The sequence below is a fragment of the Chlorocebus sabaeus genome, chromosome 9, assembly GCF_047675955.1.
Source record: "Chlorocebus sabaeus isolate Y175 chromosome 9, mChlSab1.0.hap1, whole genome shotgun sequence".
In the NCBI taxonomy this organism is placed as follows: Eukaryota; Metazoa; Chordata; class Mammalia; order Primates; family Cercopithecidae; genus Chlorocebus; species Chlorocebus sabaeus.
Window position 1 is genome coordinate 96859767 of NC_132912.1, and position 14968 is coordinate 96874734.

Genomic DNA, 14968 nt, shown 5'->3' on the forward strand with positions numbered 1-14968 from the left:
AAGTGTTTTCAAATATGCGTATTGTACCAGCCAACATAATAAATAGAGTGTGTCAAACTCAATTTTTCCTTCTCAAATTGTTGCTGAGTAAAGCACATAAGTTAAAGGATTAAGTATTACATATAACCAAGACAAAACATGGTTATTCTTATTTAAATTGTGTGATAGAGAGGAGGGCAGATGGACCTGCTGAGGCCAGCAAGACATCTGCCATCTTTCTGACTGATGGAGGCCAGCAAGATAGTGTGGACACAGGGTGCCAGGAGGAAAGTCTGTTACTACCATGACGAGGATGTTGGACAAGACCACCCAATGAAGCTTTACCATTTCCGCATAAATCGTAATTTGCTGTTCAACTACAGTCTCCAATGAAAAATGAAGATCTGTTGCCCTCACAAAGCTAATGCTGAGGAGAAGACCAAGTACCACCGTGATGACTGCATTAAATCCTTGTACTCCGTTCATCCAGATAACATGTCTGAGTACAGCCAGCAGGCACAGAGATTCAACATTGGTGAGGACTGTCCAGTGTTTTGTCTCTTTGAGTTTTGTCAGTTGTCTGTGGACGGCTCTGTGGCAAGTTCTGTGAAACTTAATTAGCAGCAGACAGACATCACCGTGAACCAGACTGAACCATGCAAAGAAGTCTGAGGCATCTGGCTTCTGTTATGTCAGTGATACAGTCCTGGCCCTACTGGACCTGCTAGAGAATCACCAGAGGGTGCTGCATATTAACCTTGATATTCCACGGTGCATATTGTGTGTATTGACCTTCCGTGCCATGGTGATGGCGTGGAAGAGGCCTTCTATGCTACAGACTGGGTCATGACTGTGTCCTGAGCCAGGACATAAATGAGGAGAGTACTTCCAAGAACTGGGGACCTATGGGATATTAGGGCTGAAAAAGGCAAGTATTATGCTATTAACTACCCACTCTGAGATGGGATTGATAATGAATCCTGTGAAGCCATTTCAAGCCAGATATGTCCAAAGTAAAGGAGATATTCCAGCCTAGTGCTGTGGTCATACAGCGTGACTCAGACTCCATCTGGGGATCAGTTAGGTTGCTTCAATCTGAACATCAAAGGGTATGTCAAGTGTGTGGAATTTGTTATGAGCTTCATCTTGCTGATGCTGATGCTAGGAGGAGGTGCTACATCATTCGTGATGTCACCTGGTGCTGAACGTAGGAAACAACTGTCGCCCTGGGCACAGAGATCCATAATGAGCTCCCATATAATGACTACTTCAAATACTTTGGACCAGGTTTCAAGTTTCATATCAGTCTTTCCAATATAACTAACCAGATCAGTAATGATGCCTGGAGAAGATCAAACAGCAACTGTCTGGGAACCTGAGAATGCTGCCCCACACTCCTAGGGCCCAAATGTGGGCTCTTGCTGAGGATGTAACCCAGAGGAGAGTGACAACAAGGACGAAGACTCTGACAGGTGCATCTCCATCTGTTCCTCTGACAAACAAATTGCCTGTGAGGCCAGGCACAGTGGCTCACACCTGTAATCCCAGCACTTTGGGAGACTGCGGCAAGTGGATCACCTGAGGTCAGGAGTTCAAGGCCAAGCTGGCCAACATGGTGAAACCACGTCTCTACTAAAAATACAAAAGTTAGCTGGGCATGGTGATGGGGGCCTGTAATCCTAGCTACTCAGGAGGCTAAGGCAGGAGAATCACTTGAACCTGGGAGGCGGAGGTTGCAGTGAGCCGAGATTGTGCCACTGCACTCCAGCCTTCGTGACAGAGCAAGACTCCATCTCAACAACCAAAACAAACTGTCTGTGAGGACGAATTCTCCGACTCTGATGAAGAGGCAGAGGGTGGCTGCAAGAATTCTTCCAACTTCAGAAAAGCCAAGAAGTTCTAAACAGGATGAAAGAGAGAAAAACCCAGAAGAGAAGAAGTCACAGCAGAGGAGAAAACGAAGGAGAAGCCAGAGGCCAAAGGGTCCCAGGAAGAGGTCAAGTTGGCTGAGCAGGCCTTTCCAGCTCTGGCTTCTTGCTGGGTCCTCCAACTTAGATTTTATATTTTCTATTTCTCTATTTATATTTTCTATTTATACTTCTCTAGACTATTAGTCTATTTTCTGTTTCTCTAGGCTACTAGTCAGTTATTTATTTATTTATTTTTATTATACTTTAAGTTCTAGGGTACATGTGCACAATGTTCAGGTTTGTTGCATATGTATACATGTGCCATGTTGGTGTGCTGCACCCATTAACTCGTCATTTACATTAGGTATATCTCCTAATGCTATCCCTCCTCACTGCCCCCACCCTACAACAGGCCCTGGTGTGTGATATTCCCCACCCTGTGTCCAAGCGTTCTCATTGTTCAATTCCCAACTATGAGTGAGAACATGCAGTGTTTGGTTTTCTGTTCTTGTGATAGTTTGCTGAGAATGACGGTTTCTGGCTTCATCCATGTCCCTACAAAGGACATGAATTCATCCTTTTTTATGGCTGCATAGTATTCCATGGTATATATGTGCCACATTTTCTTAATCCAGTCTATCATTGATGGACATTTGGGTTGGTTCCAAGTCTTTGCTATTGTGAGTAGTGCCACAGTAAACATACGTGTGCATGTGTCTTTATAGCAGCATGATTTATAATCCTTTGTGTATATATCCAGTAATGGGATGGCTGGGTCAAATGGTATTTCTAGTTCTAGATCATTGAGGAATTGCCACACTGTCTTCCACAATGGTTGAACTAGTTTACAATCCCACCAACAGTGTAAAAGTGTTCCTATTTCTCCACATCCTCTATAACACCTGTTGTTTCCTGACTTTTTAATGATTGCCATTCTAACTGGTGTGAGATGGTATCTCATTGTGATTTTGATTTGTGACTATTAGTCAATTTTTGTTTACTAAATATAAATATCTTGGGGACTAGAGTGAAAGACAGAAACCAGGGTCCTGAGCCCAAGGCAGCTGTGCTGGGTGAGCTCTTCCAGGAGCTGCCTTGCCCCACTTTCCTCCCCAGTTCTTAACTTTGAACCATAAAGGGAGCCAGGTCTGGGTGGAAGGGATACTTATAGGTAGCCATATAGTAGTTTTGTAAAGGTGTCCTTATTCGCATTCTAGAAGGGGTGGCTGGATCTCCAAGGACCCTCTGTTCTTTCCAGGTTCCTAAGGTAATATTAGATGCTTTTAGATTGGTTCTGTTCTCACACCTCCCCACTGGCCTCAAGTAAGCCAAGAGGCTCACACTGCCTGTCTTCTGTGTTCTTCCAATTCTGCAGGTGCAGATTGGTAGTCTAGTTTCCTTTTTTGGATACTATTTTCTTTTTGTGAGACTTTGTAATAAAATAGTACATTTCTATTTTTAAAAATAATACATTAGATATTAGAAAAGAAAACTCAACTGTTCATTTTTAACCAGTCTGAGTGTATGGTATGTATGTCTGTAGACTATATTTCACTATATTAAAGTTATTTATCATATGTAGTCTATAAATAGAATATTGATATGAAAACAAAAATATCTTACAGATACAATATTTTTATTTGAAAATAGGGAATATTTTAATTCAGATACAAAAGCCTACCAGCACTTTGAGAGGTTGAGGCGAGCAGATCACTTGAGGTCAGAAGTTTGAGACCAGCCTGGCCAACATGATGAAACCCCATCTCTACTGAAAAAAAAAATTAGCCAGGTGGTGGCATACACCTGTAGTCCCAGCTACTTAGGAGGCTGTGGCACAGGAATCGCTTGAACCCAGGAGAATGAGTTTGCAATGAGCCAAGAACATGCCACCATACTCCAGCCTGGGCAACACAGTGAGACTCCATCAAGTTTTCAACTTATTTTCTTTCACTACAATAAGTTTGTGTACTCTGTTTGTATCTTTCTCTGAAGTTAATAGCTTTGAATAAAAAACAAGAAGTTGTAGGAATACATGCACCACACATTTGAACTACATGACTATACCTCATAAATAATTTAGTTTATAAAGGTTGGCTTAGTTGACTTCCTCATAATCAAAACAATTACCCTTTACATGCCTACCAGGCAAGGAAGGCATGTGCATAGCTCTAATTCCAAGATTTGTTTATTTACAGAAATACCCTGACTTGTTAGTATTGTGACCTTGAAATTATTTTCTTGGTATTTAAAAGTATGCTTTAATGTAATATTGGGTGTGTTTCTGTACCAGTTAATCAACTAAAAAGTATTCACTAGCTGCCCACTGTGGCCTAGTGCTATGGCACCTATGGGAAGAATGGAGAAGATCATATCTGGAAGTCTTCAACTTCTAAGATAATATTTCTCATTCCAGAGAAAATGTAGTATTTGGTTTCAGGTCTACTGAAGTAGCGCTTACCATCTAAAGAGAATTCATAAAGTGCTAGACTGCTAAGTTAAAGGTGGTACCTGGAGGGTACTTGTCTTTTCTTGTACATCTACAACTGAGCTAACAGCAGAGTCTTTGAATCAAGAACAGTGAAAGGCTGGCATTTCAAGGTGGTGGTGGCAATCCGCATTACTACCATCATCATCACCATCATCAGCCCCAGCATGACCATCATCATTGTAAGATTGGTTGCACATACATTAGGTACCAGATACTATGCCAAGCTGTTTTTTTATTTTTAATTTTTAAACTTTTTGTAGAGAGTCTCACTCCATCACCCAGGCCATAGGGCCAGGAAGCTTGGTAGGCACAGGACAAAAACCTGTTTTAGGACCACAGGTGATCAAGTATCATCCAGGAGTGTGACACTACACCTGGGTGTAACCTAAGAATATGACTCCATACCAGTTGTGACCAAGGAATGTGACTCCGTCACCATGTGTGACCTGAACATAGCATTCCATTCCTAGGTGTGAATACATCCATTTTGAGCTGGGAGATTGATTCCATTTAATTATCTTATGTGCCCTAATTTTGCTCCAAGAAGCTAGTTTTTGAAAGGAACAAATTATGGCCTAATTCTCCATAAAGTTTTTTCACCAAAAAGAGAGAGACAGGGAGAAGGAGAGGGAGGAGAAGGAGAAGGGAAGGTGAAGGGAAGGCTAAGGGAAGGCAAAGGGAAGGAGAAAGGAAGGGAGAAAAGGAGGGAGGGAGGAAATAAAGAAGGAAGGAAAGAAGATAGGAGGGAGGGAAGGAGGGAGGGAGGAAATAAAGAAGGAAGGAAAGAAGATAGGAGGGAGGGAAGGAGGGAGGGAAGGAAGGAAAGAAGGAAGGGAAGAAGGAAGGAAGGGAGGAAGGAAGGAAGGGAGTAGGAGAAGGAGGCAGGGAGGGAGGGAGGGAGGGAGGGAGGGAGGAAGGGAAGGGAAGGAAAGAAGGAAGATCAGGTAATTGAAAGTTGGTTAAATCCTAATCCATGAAGTCAGAAAGATGACTAGTGAGGATAGCAACACCAGACAGACACTTGGGGTTTACATATTTGCGCTGGTTATAAAAATGTCAAGTCCTGATTACAGAGACTCAGAATGGACCATATTGCAGAAATTTGTTTGCAAAACAGTTATTTGAAATGCTGTATCCAGAAAAACAACCATTAGATTCCAAAGCTTCCCTCCAAAACTTACTGAATATTGAAGTAAAACAATAGTTCTTAAAAATGCCAAAGAATAGATGCAGACTCTGCAGAAGTGGTTACCTCCAAGAGAGGCCTTTGAATGTGAGCATCATTGTGTTTTGAATTTGAGTCTTGACTTCAACACTGGGTCATCCTATTCAGGTGATTGTACTTCTAGGCTTCAGTTTCTGCATCTGCAAAATGGGAATAAAAGCAACAACTTCAGAGAGTTGTTTTGAGGAATAAGTGTGACAATGTATATAAAGAACTTAGGCCAAGTGGCTCAGGCCTGTAATCCCTGTACTCTGGGAGGCAAAGGCAAGAAGATCACTTTAGGCCAGGAGTGCCAGACCAGTCTAAGTAACATGGAGAGATGCTGTCTCTACCAAAAAAAAAAAAAAAAAAAAAAAAAAAAAGCCAGATGTGGTGGTGTGTGCCTGTGGTCCCAGCTATCCAGAAGGCTGAGGCTGTAGAATCACTCTAGTCCAGGAATTTGAAACTGCAGTACGCTATGATCCTGCCACTGCACTCTGCCCGGCCTGGGTGATGGAGTGAGACTCTCTACAAAAAGTTTAAAAATTAAAAATAAAAAAACAGCTTGGCATAGTATCTGGTACCTAATGTATGTGCAACCAATCTTACAATGATGATGGTCATGCTGGGGCTGATGATGGTGATGATGATGGTAGTAATGCAGATTGCCACCACCACCTTGAAATGCCAGCCTTTCACTGTTCTTGATTCAAAGACTCTGCTGTTAGCTCAGTTGTAGATGTACAAGAAAAGACAAGTACCTTCCAGGTTTCCCTGGCTGTGGGCCTAGAGCACTAGCAACTGCTGGGACACCTGAGAGGAGGTAACTAGTGGCTGGAGGCCACACCTGTGTAACTCCTTTAGTGAGATTTTCCTTAGTTCCCATGCATTAGGCCACTGATTCATTCAATCATTTGACCAATATTTGTTGAACATCTACTATGTGCCAAGGATATAACAGCAAACAAAATACAGTCTTTACTTTCAAGGGATTTACCCACTAATGGAGGAAATGGACAATAAACATGTGAATGTTAAGATAGTATAAATGTTATAATTGAAATAAGCACAGGATATAGGGCCCCAGAGGGAAGTTCCTATACCATCTTCAGTGACATCTGAGGTTTCTACAACCATTTAAGTACCTGGAGAAATGTAAACAGGTATTTAACCAGGGAAAACAAGCCGTGACCTATATTATGAAAATTCTATTGTTTTTACTTAATTCTCTGCTGATGTCATCTCTATTTTATTCCCTCCAAAGTAGAAAGGTGCTAAGCATTTACTCCTGGTATTGAGAGCCTTATCTAAAAATCTATGACTGGGACAACATTTAGTGTTCCAGTTAAAATTTGTATATTGTAATGAAGATGACTTACTCATTACAATAAAATTAAAGGAGATTTTTTTTTCAGTGCATGACACTTATACTTTTGAGTGTTTCTAAATTGTTTATTGTTTTTAAAGAATAAGCCTCATTTTAATAAGCTATGAAAATTCTTGCTCTTGGGAACATTTATAGTACATAATGAAATGCTTATAATCCGTTTATAATAACATGTGGGTCAGTAGCAAATATTTAAGAAGACAAAAAAGAGAAGATCTCACCATAGTCTGAGTCATAATTTAAACTTCTACTGGAATTGAGTCTTCAAACCAAGAAATAGTGAATAAATTAGTACAGTTAAAATAATAAAAAGATATTTTTAAGGGTGTTTAGATTTTGGTAGACTGAATTCTAATTACAGATATTATGCTATCATCAGGAAAGTCTAACATGTTTTGTCAGCTGGAAGTATATATTTGGTATTTTGTCTTTTTAACTTCATATTTCATTGTGGCAACAAACTTTAAAAGAAATTTTCTATAATGTTAAAGTCACAAGTGATTCCTTGAACAAATGTATGCTTAAACACTACTAAGGATCTACCTTTGAATTTTACAGTCACCAGAAACATCCTGTGTGACAGTAGCAGGTATTTTGCCCCTGTTTATACTCAGAAACGCATTTCGTCATCAGTAAGCAGACTCATCTAAAATCCATTTCAAATAGATGTTGTTGTGGATGATCTGGGAACATGGGGGGTAAGAGAGAGTATAACAAGTTTCAGAGACCCTAGCAACTCACAAGATCTGGGCAGATAGACTACCAAGTCTAGAACCAAAATCCTTAACTAGGGTTGACCAGCTTGTACGAGCAAAGCCAGTATTTGGTCCTAAGCCTCTCTGATTCCCAAAACCATGTTCTTAACTACTAGGAAACACTCCAGTATTATCTCCCACTCAGGAATCCTGTGTACTGACTTATACCAGGGGTGTGTGTGTGTGTGTGTACACAGAATATAACATGAAACCTTAGATTTGAATGGAGGTCCATTTGACTACAGAATTGATCATTTTCCCACATACCTGTTGCCCCCTTGCCGTAGCGACCTCCAGTGATTTTGGAGATGTCTGTGGAAATGATATCCTTCCATTCTTTGATATAGACACCTATGAGGGTAGTTGGGAGTCTTCCCACTGATGGTTACATATTCATAGCACAGTCAATAAATGGGAAAAGAAGCAGCTCCTATTAGCTGATGGGCCAAAGAGAACATATTTCACTCTGCAAAAGAAGTCATTGATTGGACCCAGGCAGAGAAGTGGTCAAATCAATGGTAACTAAGAGAAGAGGGTCTGGAAGAGTGTCTGGGCAGAAGCAATCATATGTGCAAAGGCCCAGTGGCAGCAGGGAGTATGGCAAGTTTGAAGTCTGGGTGGAGAGTGGTGAGCTGGAGGGTTCCTTATGCCAATAAAGTCTGGAGAAGTCGGAATGACAAGGTCTAACAGGTATTTGGGCACTCGCTGTGAGCTGGGCACTGTGACAAGTGTTTTTAAAGTATTATCTAATTTAAGCCTTATATTTTTGCTTATGAAAAATAGAGAGAGGCAAAACAAACTGCCAGGTAGCACAGGCTCTTGTTAAGGGCTCTAGAAGCAATGGGATGCCATCAGAGGGTTTTAAGCAGAAGTAGTGACACAATAAGACTTTTATTTCAAAAGGATGATTCTCATCAAAATAAAGCAAGGATGCCCCCACGGGCACCACCCCTTCCAGCCCTCATTGTACCCCAAATTAAAATATTTACATTTGAAACAGTCATGGATATTGAACTTGAAAATAAATGATTATTCTGAAATAAAGACCAAGATGGTGTTAGATGAATTGCTCTTTAATTGTTTTGAGGAGTTGGAGAAAGGAATAATGGCTAGTAACCTAGCTCTCTCTACTTTCTGGGAACTGTATTTCAAGAAGTTGGACTTTGAAGGAAGCTTGTGGTGTAAACTACAAAGGGGAATTAAGACCTGTCCCCTCTAGGCCCAGGTGGACTGGTAATGCTCCCCCTACCCCATGCCACACTCACTGATGACTATGAGTCATAGCAGTGTTTTACTTACACTGCAGGAACACAAATTCCTTCTTCATGGGCCAAATCCAAGCCATGTGTGTTTTTCTTTGACAGCTGCAGTACTTTAAAAATTGGGAATCTTGCATTAAAATGTTCTGGCTTCTCTGGCAACCCTGGGCCACTATTCTCCCTTGGCCCATGGGCTGACACTGACCCATGCTAACCCCCACAAGATGAGACACACCAGCTCTTTACCACACACCTGGCCCCACCTCCAGGTGGTGTCCCACTCAGCTCTAGCCTCATTTACCTGCTTGGTCCTGCAGGCATCTCCATTTTGGACCCTGGAGTTGTATTCTGAGATTCACACAAGCTTTGGGGCACTTCAGTTCAAGGATTTATGAGGCTGAACTGGGAGTTGGGACAAAAGGGAGAAGGGCTATAAACACAGACAGGTCATCTGTGAATAGCCATCTGGCTGGGTTCTTCCTGGGAAATACAGGAAGCATTCCAAGCAGGGAAAGCAAGTGAGATAGTGCCAAGGTGAGAATGTGTGCAGCAACTGCAAGACAATGAAGAAATGATGCAGTAGACATAGTGAGAGGTAAGGTTCATTTGGTAGCTGTGGTTACAGTTTGGAGAATGAGGGTGAAAATTTGAACCTAAAGCATTAGAGAGCCATTGCAGACCCTTAAGCAGGTTGAATTTTGAACTGTGGCACATTAGGACCAATAGCCTGGAAGCACCCTCTATAGGAAGGAGAGTGGCACTTACAAACCTGAATGCTTTTCCCTGGATTAGGAATTGGGTGCACTCAAAATAGAGGGCCAGCATGGGCCCACTTAGTTTTCATTGGCATGAGACACTGGTTACAGTAAAAGGACTAGTCTTGAAAATTTAGCATCACCGGGAGAAAAATGAAATGTAATAAAAATTAGAGTTGGTTAAGAACGGAGGCATTTTTACTACGACACAGCATCATTGTAAAAAATCTCCCGCCTTGTGCCAAGGGGTCCGTGCTGCTAAACTCCTCCCCCGAGTCAGTGCATTGGAGCGCTCTCAGCGCAGTCGGCACAGCCAGAGCAACTGGGAGCGAGGCCTTCTCCAGGCTTACGTAAAACATAGATCTTGCCCAAATGTGGAAAACCTTTAGGGACATGAAAACCATTAGGGATTCGTAGCCCTGACTTGAACCAAGCAGAATAAACAAACCCCTGACCAAATTGGAACTCACTAGACGCCTTTCAGAGTTATCCAAGGGGAAAGGCTGGAGGCCTCAAGGGTCTTTGAGTGGGTTAATGTCTTGTTTTGGCTGCCTAGCTAAAGTCTGATGATGCTTTATCTGTGCTTTCCTTTGTTCTTTTCTCAAGTGTCTTAACGCCTCAGTGGCAAATCCACAAATTGATTGTGTTTTGAACCTATAACATACCACACTATATTTTCCCTGCTAATGGGATAGTAAAGCCCAAGTTAGACCTTTTGTTACAAAAGATTCAGGAACTGGACTGGAAAGGTTCCAGGTAGCATTCACATTTTCCATGGACAGGGTCTTGGTAAGTTCCCAACCTTATTTCTGTTTTCAGTATCCTTTGTCACTCTTTCCAGCCTCATCATTTAGTTTTCTATACGCATAATGTAGAGAAGCATTGTGTCTCTCTCCCCCAACAGTTAAGTGACATCATTTTCAGACTCTTTTTCTCCCAGTTTTTTTTTTTGTTTTTTTTGTTTTTTTTTTACGTTGAGGAGGCAGAGCCAGGCATGGTGGCTCACACCTGTAATCCCAGCACTTTGGGAAGTTGAGGCAGGTGGATCACCTGAGGTCAGGAGTGTGAGAACAGCCTGGCCAACATGGCAAAACTCTGTCTCTAATAAAACTACAAAAATCAGCCAGGTGTGGTGGCAGGGGCCTGTAATCCCAGCTACTTGGGAGGCTGAGGCAGGAGAATCACTTGAACCCAGGAGGTGGAGGTTGCAGTGAGCCAAGATGGCACCACTGCACTCCAGCCTGGGCAACAGAAGGACACCTTGCAAAAAAAAAAAAAAAAAGAAAGGAGAGAGAGAGAGAGAGAAAGGAGAGAGAGGAAGGGAGGGAGAGAGAGAGAGGGAGAAAGAAAGAAAGGGAAGGAAGGAAGGAAGGAAGAGAGGGAGGGAGGGAAGGAAAGAAAAAGAAAGAGAAAGAAAGAAAGAGAGAGAGAGAAAGAAAGAAAAGAAAGAAAAGAAAGAAAGAAAGAAAGAAAGGAAGAAAGGAAGAAAGGAAGGAAGGAAGGAAGGAAGGAAGGAAGGAAGGAAGGAAGGAAGGAAGGAAGGAAGGAAGGAGAAAGAAAGAAAGAAAGAAAGAAAAATTTGGGGAGGCAGATTAGAGATTAGAGAATTATGAATGTTCATTCATCCAATAAATAGTCAATTGAGTGCCTGCCGTGGACTGGACGCTATGCTAGGCACTATATTGTGACAGTGGAGGGGACTGGATTGAAGAAGAATGAAATAATACCCTGGATCCCTGATATTCACAGTCTGTTACAGATGGAGATGGGCATAGAGATGGGAAACCAAAGCACAGAGCAGCCAAGAACCAAGCCCTAGATGGTCACAAATCCATATCTCACAGAAGCGTGATCTGAACTATCATGGAGCTCTTACCCTGCCTGTAGTCTACCTGTAGGAAATATAATAGAATGTAGCACAATATAGGAAACATTTGCAGAATGCCTGCCACCCCTGTTCTAGCTAGGGATGAAAAAAATGAAATGAAGCACTGTTCTTAATTCTAGGAGTTGATTTTGCTTAACAGAGAGACAGACATGAACCAGTGGTTACATTGCAGGATGATACACAAAAGGCAAAGATTGGCAATTAAGAATGTGGAGTTTGACGACAGATAGACCTAAGTCCCAGATCAACCACATAGAAACTGCATGATCTGGGGCAAGTTACTTAACTCCTCTCTTCTAAGTTTCATCATCTTATCTGTAAAATAGGACAATGCAGACACTTGCCTCAGGTAATTATAATGGGATAAAAAGTAAATTAATGAATATAAAGTGATTAGAACACTGTCCAAAGAAAGTGGAGATAGAGCAAAGAAGGCACTCAGAAATGGCAAGAACAAAGGCTTAGCTGCAGGATGTGTCTCAGGATGGGAGCTGGAGGGGTCAGGTTTGGCAGGAGAGGGGAACATGCAGGGGGCCTTGAGAAATGGAGCTGGAACGGGCATCCTGGTTTGCAGGTGTACTGGGCCCTAGGTCGGGGCAAATCTTGGGAGGATAGGGATCCAGGACAGCAGCTATTCCCAACTCTTGCCTTCAAGGTTCGTTTCTTCCATTCACTCGTGGCCCTTATCACTATTCCAAGGTGTATCAGCCACAATCAGTTCTCACCTTCCCTGGAAGTTCTCTCTGGTCTTCCTCCCTAGCTCAGTTGGATCATGCACAGGCAAATAAATCCCTTTTCTCCTTCTCTAGCTCAACCATGAGAAAGTTGGAATTTTTTAATGCAGAATTTTCCTTTCCAAGGCGAAGAGAGAAAGGACGGAAGGAAGAGAGGGTAGGAAAAGGGACTATAGGAAGTGGAAGGAAAGGGAGAAGGGAGGAAAGGATATATAGACACACAGAAACACAGAAACAGATATGTTCAGCAAAGCATAGACGTCATACCTCATTTATCAAAAGTGGGTCACAGATCAGCCTTGCCAATGGATTCTACTTGTAGGACCTCCAGTGCTTATTCTCTTCCTTGCTTCTGCCCTGAATGTCTGGACTTGGAGAGATTAAACCAGTTGTCTGAGAAGAGTTGGCTACCATGGCTGCCATGTCTATTCCAGAACTTTCTAACCTCTCACACAGCACCCCAAGTCTTTAATCCCCTTGGCCCTGTTCGTTCCACTCTACCTTGACACTGGATATAGTAAAAGGACTAGTCCTGAAGATTTAGCATCCCTGGGAGAAAAATGAAATGTAATGAAAATTAGAGTCAGTTAAGAATGGAGGCATTTTTACTATGACACAGCACCGCTGTAAAAAATCTACCCATGTGTGCCAAGGGGTCCACGCTGCTAAACTCCTCCCCTGAGTCAGTGCATTTGAGCACTCTTGGCACAGTCCGCATAGCCAGAGCAGCCCAAGATTTTGACTTCAAAATCTTGGTGTGGTCAGTTCACACAGGCTACTTGAATCAGTCTTTGAGCCTTGACTGATCTGAGCCAATCAAGTTCACAGAAAACTGACTTCTAAACCCAAATGCCATTTCTTAACTTCTGAGAGCTACATGCAGCTCAGTCGCTGCAGGTAATAAAAACAACAGCAATAATGACTGCCTTTTATTGAATCATGCACTACATGTCATAAACTGTTCTAAGTGCTTTACCAGCATCAACCCTCTTGCAACTAAAAGTGTGGGCCCAGAACCATCAGAATCTCAAGGCTCACCTGAGACTTCGGGTCAGAAACTGTGTTTTTTACACTTGATCTTAGCCAAAAGGCTGAGAAGTGATAGAAACTGTGATTTTAAAAATAAAATTCCCAGATAAAAACCTAGGTTCTACTTCTGGCTATACAACCTTAATCTTTTCTCCTCTGCCTTCTATCTTTGAGTCCCTTGGTCTCATTCAGTTTCAAGGTCAACTTTAAAATCCCCCAATTCCCATCCATTGAGAAAATGTTTGAAGATTCTCTTTGGCGCCCAGAGTCCATATTCAACAATGATAAAACCCACTCAGAGTGACCAGAAGGAAGTTCTGGTTGATGGTTTTTCCTTCAGAGACAGCAGGGGCTGGGCAATCGGGTCCCTTCAGGTGAAGGGACTACAGAGTAATTAGATATGATTCACCTGCTGTCTCAAAGTAGTATCTTCTTGTATTTTTTATATTTATATCTGTAACTGTAGACAAAAAGGAAATTGCCCTGAAAGAAATAACTGGCCAGTGAGTAATTAGGACTCCAACGGAGTGAACGAGCCACCTGTCTTATGTGTATAAATGACCTATTTCCCCCCGTTGCTAACTTTCATGTGCTTATAAACAAGTAGATGTTAACACACTCCCGGTGTATATGACAACCTACGTGGAGGTCATGCAGAAACATGCGGGCCTTCCATTGCGGCCCCACCGCTGTGCTGAGTGTTGTATGCGTGTCTTCTGTACTTCTCAGAACAACCTGGCAGGGTGGGATTATAATCCTCATTTCAAAGATGGGAAAACTGAGACTTTGGGGCTAAGTTTATGCCCCTACAATTTCAATTATTTAAGAAGGAGACTGAGGAGAGAGAAGACAGCTGGTGACTTCAGATCCTTTGTTGTCCTGAACCCCAAACTTTCCAGCCTCAGTCTACAAGCCCAAGGCCCTGTGGTTAGGCTTAGTAGGTTCCCTTGTTTTAGCAGACTGTTTGAAGAAGATGTAGTGATCCCAGTCCACTTCCACTCAGAGGCACACCAAAGTATTTGTTCCAGCCACATAGGATAGTTTACCTGTGAGGAGTTTAGGGAAATTCATTTCCGCTATCTCATCTGTGAAGAGTTTAGGGAAATTGATATTCTGCTGTATCATCTCCTATCTTCCATGATGTTTTGCAGTCCTTCTAGCTGGGAGTTCACAGGACGTTGACCAGATGGCCTGCTGTTCTGAGTGATTAACTAGAGGGTTGAGCATCTAGGGAGTATCTAAGCAAGGATTTGAACTTGAGTACATCCCACTTCAGAGCCCATGCCTCTGAGCACTCTCCTTTATATGATATAGAGCCCTGGAGAGGCCTCTGGTTGGAGGAAGCATGTGCAGTGCATGAAGGTGCCCGGGACTCTCAGGCCTGCAGCCCTGATTTGCGCAGTGAGAGCTGGCAGCAGTCCAGTGGGCATGGGGGTTCTGGCAGTCTGAGCTGTCCATGGTCAGCTGTGGGGACCAACACCTCCTTTGTCTGTACTGCTCAGGCTCTCCAGAGAGAGGCCAGCAGCCGTTCCTCCATGTCCTATAACTGTTTTATACCAAATCAGAAAGAAACTGACCTC

The 14968-nt window shown here is 42.5% G+C and overlaps 1 protein-coding gene and 1 pseudogene across 2 annotated transcripts in view; both read left to right on the forward strand.

Moving 5' to 3' along the window:
• The window catches only part of PLCE1 (phospholipase C epsilon 1), a 346476-nt gene that overhangs the window by 158094 nt on the left and 173414 nt on the right, over nucleotides 1-14968 (forward strand). The gene's annotated exons all lie outside the window — the stretch shown is intronic.
• LOC140712515 (histone deacetylase 1-like) lies at nucleotides 204-840 on the forward strand (annotated as a pseudogene).